This window comes from Schistocerca piceifrons, unplaced genomic scaffold, assembly GCF_021461385.2.
Source record: "Schistocerca piceifrons isolate TAMUIC-IGC-003096 unplaced genomic scaffold, iqSchPice1.1 HiC_scaffold_574, whole genome shotgun sequence".
Taxonomy (NCBI): domain Eukaryota; kingdom Metazoa; phylum Arthropoda; class Insecta; order Orthoptera; family Acrididae; genus Schistocerca; species Schistocerca piceifrons.
Genome location: NW_025728815.1, coordinates 23,328 through 36,128, shown reverse-complemented (window position 1 = coordinate 36,128; position 12,801 = coordinate 23,328). Strand labels below are relative to the sequence as shown.

At 48.9% G+C, this 12,801-nt stretch overlaps 2 non-coding genes across 2 annotated transcripts; both read left to right on the top strand.

The window, feature by feature from the left end:
* Window positions 1-413: 413 nt before the first annotated feature.
* Window positions 414-485, top strand: Trnat-ugu. Its single transcript has one exon. It is a non-coding gene; the product is annotated as a tRNA-Thr (tRNA).
* Window positions 486-6,433: 5,948 nt separating this feature from the next.
* Trnat-ugu lies at window positions 6,434-6,505 on the top strand. The gene has a single exon. It is a non-coding gene; the product is annotated as a tRNA-Thr (tRNA).
* The last annotated feature ends 6,296 nt before the right edge of the window (window positions 6,506-12,801 follow it).

The window sequence follows — 12,801 nt, the reverse complement described above, 5'->3', positions numbered from 1 at the left end:
ACTCTGCAATATTAATTACATTTCTGCATCCTTTTCTGTAACCTTAAAAAATAAACTTGAAAGTTAGTTTGAATGCCAAAAAAAAAAAAAAAAAAAAAAAAAAAAAAAAGGGGCAGAGCACTGGTCTTGTAAACCAGGGGTCGTGAGTTCGATTCTCACAGGGGGCAGCACAATTTTAAATGGGCCAATGTAATGCTTTGAACCGAAAATTTCAAAATAGGGTGTCTTTTCGGGCCTGAGCCAAGATCACAGATGACGATAGACGAAAGACGGCAGCACCCGTCAGTCATCGCTGTCGACCTCAGTGGTAGCGAATTGTTGTGGCAGAGTAAAACTTTGTACGCATTTTCAGGACTCTGAAATGTATTTTTCTCGAGGGCTGTAGCGATCGCAAAGAGGTGTAAGCTGTAGCAGCCTCCTAAGCTCAGGGGCAGAGCACTGGTCTTGTAAACCAGGGGTCGTGAGTTCGATTCTCACAGGGGGCAGCACAATTTTAAATGGGCCAATGTAATGCTTTGAACCGAAAATTTCAAAATAGCGTGTCTTTTCGGGCCTGAGCCAAGATCACAGATGACGATAGACGAAAGACGGCAGCACCCGTCAGTCATCGCTGTGGACCTCAGTGGTAGCGAATTGTTGTGGCAGAGTAAATCTTTGTACGCATTTTCAGGACTCTGAAATGTATTTTTCTCGAGGGCTGTAGCGATCGCAAAGAGGTGTAAGCTGTAGCAGCCTCCTTAGCTCAGGGGCAGTTCCGCTTTAGACGCCGTGCAGTGTGGACGTGCCTAGTGTTCCGCTCCGCCGTAGCGTTACGTATAGTGGACTATCGTTGTTTACGTGTTGTGTTGCAACTTCTGTGAGTGTTTCTCCGTCGTTGTTTCGTACCTTGTTTTACTTTCTGTCCTTATTTCAGTGTGTTGTGTGTAGCGGTTTCGACCGCTTATTTTGAAAATGTCGTCCCAGGTTATTCCTCGTCAGGCTACAGTTAGTTTTACTTTCGACAAGTCAACCCGCAATGTGCAACCTAGTTCCCTTGAGATTCATGATTGGTTGGTAGATACCTTTGGTGTTCATTCGGATCAGGTGCACACTGCTTATTTTGATACCGAACTGTATGTTTTCTTTGTTAAGTTCATGGACCCACTTCAGGTTGATAAAATTCTTTCTAAATATGGTCATCAAGTTCTCTTTCGGCATCGGGATGATTCTGTAAGTACCGTTGTGCTTTCCAATGCTTCCATCACGTATACCAATGTTCGTGTTTACAACCTTCCACCGGAGGTGGATAATGTCTATCTTAAGGAGGGTCTACAAAAGTATGGTGATGTAAAGAGCATTCGCCTTGAACGCTGGTCAAGCCAACATCGCCTGCAATGTTACAGTGGTATTCGTTCAGTCGAAATGCACATTAAGCAGAATATTCCATCTCACCTGCAGATCGGTGGATATCGTGTCCATGTAACATATAGTGGTCAGGTTGGCACCTGTTTTTTGTGCAATGAAAGTGGTCACGTGCGTACTGACTGTCCGCGGAGGGTTTTTGTTTTAAAAAATTCTCTCGAACAGCGTCGTAAGTTAACGGTCGCTGACCTCGTTGCAGGTGGTTCTGCTCTTGGTGTAGCACAGTCCAGTGGTAGTAGCGCCCCGCCACAGGTTTTGCGCAACCCTGACACAGAATTTCCTCCTTTGCGTGCTAAATCTGATGTTGTTCCGTCTGTCCCTCAGGTGGGTGTGCCACTTTTGAATAATAAGAGGCGTCGCCCACACGATGGAAATAGTACGGATGAGGATCTCCCTGAGATGCCCCAGTCCGAGCGACCGGCATCCTCCGAGCCACTGTGTACTGTAGCTGCTCCCTGCCCTCCTGAGGTAGCGGTTCCGGTGGCGGCTGCTGGCCCCCCTCCGGCCTCCGACGCAGCTTCTCTCGAGTCGGGTCGTCGGTCGGGCCTGTTGGCGCCGTCTTCCGAACCGACTTCGATGTCACAACAAGTGGAGCCGCGACAACTTCCTGCTTCGCTGCCCCATACCTCTGCCAGCGGAGCTGCTCCGCTTCCTTCCAACTCTGCGGCCTCGGACCTTCCTGCTCACGTTTCGCCTCCGTGCAGTCCATGTTTGCCGGAAGCTAGTGCAGGTGTTGACCATTCCGTTTCGTCGGATGTTTCCGCCGCGACCCCGGATCCCGCATGTGGACCGGCGCGGGTGGTGTCGGATACAGAACTTGACCCTCCTACGTCACCGGCGGCTGAAGCTTCCTTGCCCGTCAGCCGACGCAAGTTACGCGTTCAGCCGAACGTTAATGCTGTTCGTAAAAAACCGAAGCGTAAGGGATCCGCGGAACGGGGTACCAGTCCCCCTCCCTCGGATGCCTCCGTCTCCCCTGCTATGGACTGTGACGTTGGTGCGTCAGTGTAGGTGATTTCCTTTCTCGCTTTTCTCTCTATGGTTCAAGCATACACCTTTCTTACCTTAAATCTTAACCGTATTGAGTCCGACGTTCGCATTGCCTCTTTGCGGCAGTTTATTTACGACGCCTGTGCGGACGTAGTGTTCTTGCAGGAAGTGTTGTTTTCTGATCTCTCTCTACCTGGATTTCAAACTGTTTTTAATGTCGCGCCGGAATATTCAACAGGCACTGCTCTTTTCTTTCGAGAGGGCATTCCTATTACTGACATTGAATTCCTTGACTCTGGCCGTGGGATTGGTTGTCGTCTTTTTGATCTCCGCCTCGTTGTTTTGTATGCCCCCTCTGGTTCGGGTCACACTGTGGCTCGCTCGCGCTTTTATAAAAAAGAGCTTATTTATCTTTTGCGCCAGAGTCCTCGGAGTCTCCTGCTCGGAGGCGATTTTAATTGTGTTTTACGCCCTGCAGACCAGTCCCCCAATTTTAATTATTGCCGTGATTTACATGACTTAGTTCGTACGATGCATCTGCGTGATGTTTGGGAACACAAATATCCAACCCTGGTGAAATATACGTTTTTTACCGGGTCCTCATGCAGTAGACTCGACAGATTCTATTTATCTGATTTTTTATGTGATAAAATTCTTTCTGTCGATGTTATTCCTACTAGTTTTTCTGACCATTGTGCTTTTACTGCAACTGTAAATCTTAGTCACCAACCTGCAAAACTTTATCGTTCCCAGTGGATGTTAAATGTTTCCCACCTTGCCGACAGTGCTATGGATGATGTTATAAGTGGCGTGTGGGAGCGATGTCTTCGCTCTGTCCCGCGATACCCCTCCTTGCTGGTTTGGTGGACTGCGTTTGCCAAGCCCAAGATTCGTCAGACTTTGATTTTTTACTGTGCTGCAAGGGCGCGTGATTTTAAGAACACGTATGAATATTACTACTCTGTCCTGCGTGAACTATATGACGCAGCGGGTACCTCTCCTCTGCGGATCCATGATGTTCGTCGTATTAAAGCCAAGCTCTTGAGCCTTAAACGACGACAGATGGATGGTCTGCGAGTTAAGTCGAAACCTCACTCCCTTGTTGAAGGTGAACTGACATCCTTGTACCACCTGCTACGGCATCAGACTCGTCGTCGTCGCTCCTTCATCTCTTCTCTTACGGTGGATGATGGGCGACAGCTTATTGCACAGGAGGAAATGGTTCGTGCTCTCCATCAGTATTACACTAGTCTATATTCTGCCGATGATTCTGGTGAGTCTCTTTCGGATGATGTCCTTGGGGATCTAACTGCGACGATCGCGCCTGACGCGAACGGCGAATTTCTCCGGGAGTTCCAGGTAGATGATGTTTTCGATTTTATTGCTCGCTCTCCGTCCAGTAAATCGCCGGGTCCAGACGGCCTGCCTAAAGAATTTTATCTCCGTTTTTGGCCTCTTTTGGGTGGCATTTTTACGCAGATTTTAAATGAGATTGTCAGGGGGGTGGATGTGCCTGCCGATTTTAAAGTAGGGAAAATTGTTTTAATTCCGAAGTCCTCTGGTCGTTTATCTGCTGCCAATCTTCGTCCGCTCACATTGCTGAACTTTGACTACAAGACAGCTGCTAGAGCGCTCAATAGCCGGTTGTCTTCTCTGCTTCGGGATGTGATTGGTGCACATCAATGTTGTTTTCATGATAGATCTATTCTGACACCAGTAGCCGAATATCGGGATGTTGTCTCGGTTGCGGCGGTTACAAACGTACATTGTGCCTTTGCCTTCCTTGATTTTTACAAGGCTTTTGATCACGTCAGTCATGTGTTTTTAGATCATGTTTTAGGTACAATAGGTTTTAACGTTTCATCACGTGGTGTTCTTGGCAATTTGTATAGGGGAATAACAGCTCGGGTGTCAGTCAATGGGCAGCTGACGCCGCCCATTGCTATCCGCCGCGGAGTGCCTCAGGGTAGTCCGCTCTCTATGTCTTTATTCGTATTGTCCCTGGAACCGCTGCTTCGGACTATTGCTCTCAAGCTTCAGGGTATGTCCCTCTCTGGTGGGAAGCTCTCTGTTAAGGCATATGCGGATGATGTCGTTGTTCTCCTCCGTCAACGTGATGATATCCCGTTGTTGAAAGGGGCAGTTGATGCATACTGTCGTGTCTCTGGAGCGCGTCTCAATCAGGGTAAATGTAAGTTCCTTGATATTCGAGGATTTCGCGATGCTGACGTCCCTTGGGCCACTTTTGTCGATCGCCATACGTCCTTGGGGATTATCATTGATCGGTGTCCTCTAAAAATGGCGGCTCTCAATTGGAAATCTGTCACCGAGAAGATACAGGGGGCTCTGATGGTCCATGAGCAGCGCTCTGCTACCATTTTGCAAAAAGTCAGAATTTTAGACACCTACGTTCTATGTAAAGCTTATTATGTTGCTCAGCTGTTCCCACTTCCCATGATGGTGGCGAAAAGGTTGCGCCAATTGTCTAGCAGGTTTATATGGAAGGGCCATCTATTCAAGTTACGTTACGAGGTAATGACGAAACCGCGTATCTCCGGAGGCTTGGGCCTCTCTGACATTACTCGCAAGGCGTCTGCTTTGTACGTCCGCCGAACGACTCTAATTGTTACGCAAGAAGTGACTTCAATTACATCCAGGCTTTTTACTGTTGTGCGTCCGGCGAGCCTTGCTCCACCTGTCGATGTCGGACGCCTAAATTTTAAGCTGAAACACATTCGGGAGTTTTACATTGCGGTGAGTTACCTCGGTGACGTCTTCTTGCGGCGACCGGTGCCAACGACCAAGGGCTTGATTGCCCGCTGGGAGGGGCTGGCCGGTCCCAATCCAATAGAACTGGCGTCTCCATCCGTGTCCTGGAGGAACGTCTGGAAGAATGTTAGTCTGCCGATACACTCTATGGCCGTGGCGTCCACGTGGTATAGGGTAATAAATAATTTGGTTCCCACCAATGTACGACTGCACCGTATTGGTCTTTCTGACACGGACACCTGTACTCGGTGTGGTCTCCTGGATACCCTTGAACATCGATTCACCTGCTGTGGGCACCTTGCCAATTGGCGTTGGCTCAGGAAACAACTTGCTTTTGTCACTAGGTCTGCTGAAGCCGCTTATACTATTGACATCATCGTCCGGCCCGAATCCACCTTTTTTCCGCGAACGAAGCTTCATACAGTCATGTGGTTGATTGGACATTTCGTACATTTTGTCATCAGTTGTCATGATAACGATGGACACCTAGCGTTTCGGCAGTACATGCTTACTGCTTACTGGCAGCGCTTGCGATTGCCAGGCCTCCGTGATGATTTTGCAAATATGCTTAGCCTGACATTTGAAAGAGAGGGTGTTGGCTAAGGACACCTGTGCGAGCCATTTTCTTTTATACTGTTTCGGGATTTACCGCCTTTGTGTATGTTTCTTCTCTACATCCAGGACTGAAGTTTTCGTGGACCTTTAGGGCGCACAAGAAAAACAAACGTGAGACCACGAACCGAGACAGTAGAGGATAGTACGACGCCCTTGTACAGGTGCCATTCGGAAAAAGGACGGTGGAGTCGTCGTGGCCAGGCCTCGGGCTGCGACCCCTGCCCACTTTTCTTCCGCAGGCCTGGATCTCACTGTCACCTCTAACTTTTACACAATGAAAAAATGAACTAAGAAAAAGAACCAAGACAAAAAAGGGGTATTTTAATTTTTTTAAAAAAAGAAAAAGAAAAATTAGGGGCAGAGCACTGGTCTTGTAAACCAGGGGTCGTGAGTTCGATTCTCACAGGGGGCAGCTCAATTTTAAATGGGCCAATGTTATGCTTTGAACCGAAAATTTCAAAATAGCGTGTCTTTTCGGGCCTGAGCCAAGATGACAGATGACGATAGACGAAACACGGCAGCACCCGTCAGTCATCGCTGTGGACCTCAGTGGTAGCGAATTGTTGTGGCAGAGTAAATCTTTGTACGCATTTTCTGGACTCTGAAATGTATTTTTCTCGAAGGTTGTGGCGATCGCAAAGAGCTGTAAGCTGTAACAGCCTCATTAGCTCAGGGGGACAGCACTGGTCTTGTAAACCAGGGGTCGTGAGTTCGATTCTCACAGGGGACAGCACAATTTTAGTACTTGGCTGGCTGCCCGCCTGGCAACACCTCGGTGCCGAGCGAGCAGTACTTCCGTGTGCGACTTGGCCGGCGGCGCTTCGTGTGTCGTCTGTCTTCTGCCTAGCAGCTACATTTCATCAAGTCCGTAAGTTATGGAAAGTTTCTATGATGCTAGTGAAGAGCGACAAAATAACGTGCAATGTGAATTCGATAGTTCCGTCGGAAAACCGTCAGCTTTCGAAATTCATCGTTGGATACTTGAGGAATTGTGTTTCTCGACCGATGGCATTCTTGGTGTTCAGTTATGGAAAGTTTCTATGATGCTAGTGAAGAGCGACAAAATAACGTGCAATGTGAATTCGATAGTTCCGTCGGAATACCGTCAGCTTTCGAAATTCATCGTTGGATACTTGAGGAATTGTGTTTGTCGACCGATGGCGTTCTTGGTGTTCAGTTTGAAACCTTTATCAATTCCGTGTTTTTGAAGTTGATAACTCCCGATTTGTGTGATACCGTTGTAAATGTTAATGATGGCGTTCGTAAATTTAGACATCTAGACGGTCGCATTAGTAACGTGACTGTTTCTCATGGCGAGTTTGGCCTTCGAAATGTTCGTGTGTTTAACTTGCCTTTCGAAATCCGGAATGACACAAAATCTCGTCATTTGCGGCCGTCCGGGCCTGTGCTATCTGTAATTAAAGAGAAGTTAAGTACGATTCGCGGTCACAAGTGACGGCGACAGCGATGCGACATCTGTCCACCTCTTATCGAGGCACATACCTGTGCCACGCAATGCCGCCGCACCAGAGCGCGGGCAGCTGCCTGTATAGTTAATCTCTATTCGAAAAGGGCAGTTGTTTCAGGTGCAATGGATGAGCAGCCAGTCGCAGCAGAACAGGAAGCTGTGTCGGGCAATATTTCTACAAAAGCGAAGAACACTGACGCAGGTAGTGTGGCCGAGCGGTCTAAGGCGCTGGTTTAAGGCACCAGTCTCTTCGGAGTCGTGGGCCCGAACACATCGCGCGCTCGCTCCGGCGTGTCGGGCTGTGTTTACGTGTGCTTCGCGGTCGGCGGCGGTTCATCGCGGTGACTGTTTCTTCGCTGCTGTAGTCAGCTGAACTGTAAGTTAAGATGGATTCTGAAGACCGAGAAAATAATATCCAATGCGAATTTGATAGAAACGTAACCCGACCGTCTGCTTTCGAAATTCATTCGTGGCTGAAGAACGATTTGAAACTTCCTGAAAGTGATGTGTTAGGCTTGCAATTAGACGCGTTCCTGAACTCTTTGTTTGTAAAATTGAAATGTCCGGAATTGTGTGATGCCCTTGTCAGTGAAAACGGTGGCGTACGTAAATTCAAACACTCTGATGGGACAATTAGCAATGTGACTCTGTCGAATGCTGGATTTGGTATTCGCAATGTTCGGGTATTCAATCTGCCGTTTGAGACTAGGAATGAGACAATAGCTCGTAGCCTTATGCCTTATGGCACAGTTTTGTCGATTACGAAAGAAAAGTGGTCTTCGGCTTATATCTGTCAAGTTGAGAACGGTATTCGTAGTGTCAAAATGATTGTGAGGAAGCACGTTCCTTCGTTTTTGGTTATGGCCGGCCACCGGGCTTTTATCTCGTATAGTGGTCAGCCGCAAACGTGCTCCTATTGTAATGCCACAGACCATTTTCGGCAAAATTGTCCTAGGCGTAGGCGCCCTGTGCAGCTGCCGCCCCGTGGGCAAGATGACGACGCGTCGTACGCGGCCGTGTTGTTAGGTGTTCCCCGTTCACCGGCACGTTCTGTGGACACGGAAACACCGTTAGATGATGCGATCGCGATGGAAACCGATGCCACTGCCCCCGTTACTGATTCTGTTCAAACCATGTCTGTTCCTTCTCAGTCAGTTCCCGTAGCTACTGTATTGCTTCCGCCTCCGGCTGGGCCTGTAGTTCCGGAGCGGACCGGATCAGAACCCGTTCCGGTGGTTACCCCCCCTGTTGCTGTTGTGGAATCGTCACCATCTACTTCCGTGCTTCAGGGTGTTCCGGACGCGGCTCCTGCCTCTCAGGAACCAAAGCCTAGGCGTGAAAGTGTTTCGGACAGGCGTGGCAATACTGACCGCTTCCGCAGTGCCAGTAGTTCCCGGATTTTAGAAAAACGAACCTTTTCTCGCGGAGAACGCAGCCCTTCTCCGGAGTGGCAGCAGGTTCCCCGTCCGAAGTCGAAACAAAAGCCAAAATCTGTGCAAAAGCCGGCGCACAAGCCCTTGCCCCGCCCCGTAGTCGAATCTCGGCCGTCGGTTGCTGGGGGGCGTCGTCCACAGCGTCCTGTGGCGAGCAGTCAGCCAGCGCCTACGACAAGTGTGTCGGCAGACAGGCGGGAACAGATTGTACAGCAGTTAAAGGAAATGTTGCACCACTCTGATGTAAATCTAGCAATGGACACTGCGACGTCTCAGGCAACGAACCCGGCACAACTTTCGGTTAAGCGTAAGGCGGAAGACACCCCCCAGCGTCGCACGCGTCCCCCTTCGCAGGATTCCGCGTCTGCACCTCCCACACAAGAACCGCCTACTTCAGCTGCACCGTCTGAACGTTGTGACTGGGCAGACGATATGGAGGAGGAGGGTGGGTCCACTCCTGCCGTCTAATTTGTTTTCTTTGTTTTTCCCTGTTGTCTATGGTAGCACGCCCTCCATCAGTTGTGGCTACTATTAATCTTAATAAATTGGAGTCGCCTGTGAAGTTTGCAAGTTTTGTGGGTTTTATAAATTATATTGCTGCTGACATAGTGCTTTTGCAGGAGGTTGTGATAGATCTACTTCACTCCATTCCGGGCTATCAAGTACTTTTGAACTTTGATATCGAGTGTAATTGTGGTACTGCCATTTTAATTCGTGTTGGTCATGACTATAGTAATGTCGCTACGATTCCTAACGGTCGTGGTGTAGCTTGCACGATCAACAACGTACGATGTGTTAACGTGTACGCCCCTTCTGGTGCCGACGGGCAGCCACGTCGCCGTGTGTTTTATAGTAGTGACATTTGTCACCTTTTACGGGGCCCCCACCTGCCTGTAGTCATGGGCGGCGATTTTAACTGCGTGCTGGACGATAGAGATCAGGAGCCGCCGCCGTATAAGTGCCTAGAATTACAGACGCTCGTTACTGAGATGAATTTAATTGACTCGTGGTGTTATTTACACCCGCGGGCCGTGGGATTTACTTTCTTTTACCCCACGGGTAGGAGTCGGCTTGATAGAATTTATGTTTCTCGTGATAAACAGCACTGTCTTACGGACTCCTCTGTTCACCCCGTGATTTTTTCCGATCATTGTGCGTATGTCTGCCGCTTTCATTCTCTGTTGGCGATTAAACCCCGCGCCAGTCGATTATGGAAGTTTAATGTGCGACATCTCTCACATCCACATTTTGCGCCGGTTATCGTGCGTGTGTGGCAGAGGGTGCTGAAATATCGCGGTCTCTATGCCTCCACTTTGTCATGGTGGGTAGAATCTGTTAAGCCGGCATTACGCAAGGCCATCCTGGAGTTCAGTCAGGATGTTGCTCACTGGGAGCGTTCTACATTGCAATTTTACGAGAGCTGTTTAAATGATGCCATCCACCTGCACACAAACAATCCCGCTCTTCGGATGGCGACAATTCGGCGTATAAAACTCCGTCTTCTGGATTTGAAAAGGGAATCGTTGCGCGGATCTGTCGTACGGAGCCGAGCCCCCGGGGCGCTGGCTGATGAAGCGCCTTCCGTGTTTCATCAGCTGCGCGAACGCCGGCGCGCAAAGCGACGTTACGTCACAGAGCTGGAATCAGCTGACGGTGCGCGGCTTGATAACCAGGCGGCAATTCTTGCCGAGGCCCACCGTCACTTCATCGAACTTTTCAGTGAGAAATACACTGATGCTGCCGCGATTTCCGAGCTTCTCCACGACGTTCCATACGTCTTATCCGTAGCGGATCGCCGTCGCCTCACAGAAAACTTTACCGTGGACGAAGTGGGTGATGTCCTAAAACTGTGTTCCCAGAACAAATCACCGGGCGCTGATGGGTTGCCACCGGAATTTTATCTGCATTTTTGGCACTTGTTTGGCTCTGCCCTGACTGACGTTTTTAATGAAATTTTAACTGGTGTGGATGTCCCTGCGTCCTTCCTGGAAGGTATTGTGGTCTTGGTTCCAAAGGTTCCGGTCACCAGGCAACTGTGCAATCTTAGACCGATCACCCTTCTTAATGGTGATTACAAACTCTTCACCAAATGTGTCTCCTCCCGCTTGAAGCTGGTCATGAACAAACTGATTAGTCCCTTTCAATACTGTGCAGTGCCGAACCGCACTCTCTATGGTGCTGTGTCGACATACCGAGATGCCATTGCCTATGCTTCGACGAATAGGATTCCTTTTGGCATTTTATCCATCGATTTTGCAATGGCTTTTGACAGAGTTAGCCACCTATATCTCCGGCGAGTGCTCCAGAAGTTTGGTTTCGGTGTAAAGTATATAACTATGATTTTTAACCTTTTCAAAAATTCCACCTCACGGATTAGTATCAATGGACTTTTATCGGAACCTGTTCCGCTCTGCTGTTCCGTCAAACAAGGGTGCCCTCTGTCAATGGCGCTTTACGCTATTTCCTTAGATCCTTTGTTGCGTAAATTGCACAGTGTTTGTAGGGGAATACGTATTGGGAATGAGAAGCACGTTTGTCGCGCTTATGCTGACGACCTTGGCCTCTTGGTGTCCTCGGCTACCGACTTTGCTACAATACGCGCAGTTCTTACACAGTATGAACGTGCATCCGGTGCGAGCATCAATACCCGTAAGACGGTTTTTCTGCCTATTTATGCAGCGACACGTGGCTTCAAACGCCCATGGTTTACAGTGAAGCAGGAACACAAAATTTTGGGTGTTCGCTTTCAGGCCAATCTGTTACAGACTGCGTCCTACAACTGGCGTATTGTCTTAAATGGCATACGAGCTATGGCTAGCCTGTCCGCTACTCGCACCCTCGCATTAACACAGCGGGTGATTTTAATAAATGTTTTCTTGCTCAGCAAAGCCTGGTTCCTCGCACAGTTATTTCAGGTACCCAAGAATTTGGGCAGAGCCATAACACAGGCAGTCTATTGGCTACTGTGGCGGGGACATATTTTCAAGGTGTCTTACGAAACATGTACTTTGCCACGCGAACAGGGTGGACTCGGCCTCATTCATTTTGCTATGAAAGCCGCAGCGTTGCTCCTTCATCGGACGAGCGTCACTATTGAACAGGATCCGTCGAGCCCCACAGCTGTTCTGTTCGCTATTCATCGGCCTCTATCTGAAACAGCACCTCTCGACCCGACTACCATCCCGTTTCAGCTGCGTTATGTTCGAGAATACTTCATTCAAAAAAGTTATCTCGCCGCCGAAGTACTCGACCATCGAACACGGACTGTGAAACGTGTCTACCAGGGACTAAGAGGACGGCCGGTCGGTAATAAGATGGAGGCGCGCTACCCGCGATCTGCGTGGAGGACGGTGTGGGCTCACGTTCATGCTCCCTTCCTGTCAGCGGACGTCAGCAGCTTTTGGTACCAAGTGGTTAACCGCATTCTCCCCACCAACGAAAAGCTGCGCCGCATTCACTTATCTCCATCGAGCTTGTGTGAAGACTGTCGCCAGGACGACACCTTAGAACATCGTTTCGTGTGCCTGCGGTCACGGTCGACTTGGAACATTGCCGCCAGGATGCTCGCACTTATCAACCGGACCAGCGCTGCCGCTTTTTCTGCGGACACGGCTTTGATCCCAGACTTCAACCCATATCCGCATACGAAGCGTGCCGCCACTGCATGGATCGTGGCTCACACTGTGTTCGCCCTCCTGCAATTGCGACTTACGGACGACTATGCCTATCTGGTTTATTTATCCACGCAACATGACCTCACTAAAACCAGGAAAGACTATGCCAAAATCTTTGCCAATTTTCTGCAAATTGCACTTGCATTTGCCCACGACAAACTGTTGTAATCAACACTTCACTGCTGCAACTTTTCTTTACTTCTGTGTTTTGCATTGTCTCCGGCTCCGGATACATAGTTCATGCAAATTGATGCTACAGGAACAGTGAATCATAACAAGTACGATGCTTACGCTTGTGCAGAACTGCAATGTGGAAATTAAGACGAAAAGTTTAACACAGTGTTATCCTGTGTTCGTGTGTGTTTTGTGTTTTGCTGTCATTTAGTGATTTCTTTCTGTTTTTAATTCATTTTTTTATACCGTCTGGTTCCTCCGTTATCGGCGTACATTC